Source organism: Schistocerca cancellata, chromosome 2 (assembly GCF_023864275.1).
Source record: "Schistocerca cancellata isolate TAMUIC-IGC-003103 chromosome 2, iqSchCanc2.1, whole genome shotgun sequence".
Taxonomy (NCBI): domain Eukaryota; kingdom Metazoa; phylum Arthropoda; class Insecta; order Orthoptera; family Acrididae; genus Schistocerca; species Schistocerca cancellata.
The window spans coordinates 390,327,914-390,329,127 of NC_064627.1; the positions used below are offsets into that span (position 1 = coordinate 390,327,914).

Genomic DNA, 1,214 nt, shown 5'->3' on the forward strand with positions numbered 1-1,214 from the left:
GCTACATAGGAAGAGCGAAGATGACTTGTTTGATACGAATAGATACAACCGAGCGAGGTAATGCAGTAACTAACGGACGGAGCTCGTATTCGAGATTAGGGTGTTCAATTCTTCTCCCCGTTACTATCATTTAGGTTTCCTGCAGTATAAGAATGACGAGGTTGTTTCTTTTAAGAAGCTGCGTCCGATTTACTTTCTCCTGCCGGTCCAACGCTGCTTGTTCTCGCTGTCGACGATGTGTTTAAACACAAGCACACGTTATATGAACAATCAAGAAATTATGAATGAAATGAATAAACGTTCTACTGGCTATAAGGCGATACAGAGGTCAACGATGGCAAGCATCGGTGGTTCAGTGGTAGAATGCTCGCCTGCCACGCGGGCGGCCCGGGTTCGATTCCCGGCCGATGCATCATTTTTTAACAGACGAAGAAGGTAAGTAGACATACGTTTGTGCCCGGGTTCGATTCCCGGCCGATGCATCATTTTTTAACAGACGAAGAAGGTAAGTAGACATACGTTTGTGCCCATAAATAACAAAATACGAAATGAATTTCCGTGTTATGGTGCGCCATATCACACTGGCCGGGACTCTGCACATACAGACGTGGGAAGTCAACGACCTCTCGAGTGCTGGTAGTTATTCCCCGGCGACAGATGCCACGCAAACGCCATCTAGTCGCTACTGCTCTCTGCCAGCTGCGCGTGATAAACTGTTCCTACAGAATCCGTTAGAATGCGTCACAAGGAGACAGTGATTGCGTATCGCTCTTCCCAGCCCCGGGAACACGCGAGTAGCATGTCATTCAACAGCTTCTATGCTCGCTCACTCCTTGTCTTTTGTACCCCAGGAATGTCCACCTATCTATAATCTCAATTTTCAAGAACTTGTTGCTTGATTTCCTCTTACGGCAGAAATCATAGTCTTGGTAAGATATGAATTTGTTTGAATAGATGACTGGTTTCGCATTTACAGCCGCCATCAGATCTATTTTCGTTTCCTTTTACAAGCAAAGAATCCTTGACGCTAATCAGTACATAAAGACTCGGATAATCTACCGCGTGTATGGCATGACAACTGCAGAGTGCTCCAAGAGCGGCAATAAATATTTCAGATGGATGTACGGTGGGTAACTTATAGTTGATCAGTCCAAGTAAACACGAATCCAGTTTTCAGTGGGTGTAGAAATACAGCTGCCTACTGTACTGTAGAA

At 45.3% G+C, this 1,214-nt stretch overlaps 1 non-coding gene across 1 annotated transcript; it reads left to right on the forward strand.

Annotated features, from left to right (window-relative positions):
- Positions 1 to 341: 341 nt before the first annotated feature.
- Positions 342 to 412, forward strand: Trnag-gcc (transfer RNA glycine (anticodon GCC)). Its single transcript has one exon. It is a non-coding gene; the product is annotated as a tRNA-Gly (tRNA).
- The last annotated feature ends 802 nt before the right edge of the window (positions 413 to 1,214 follow it).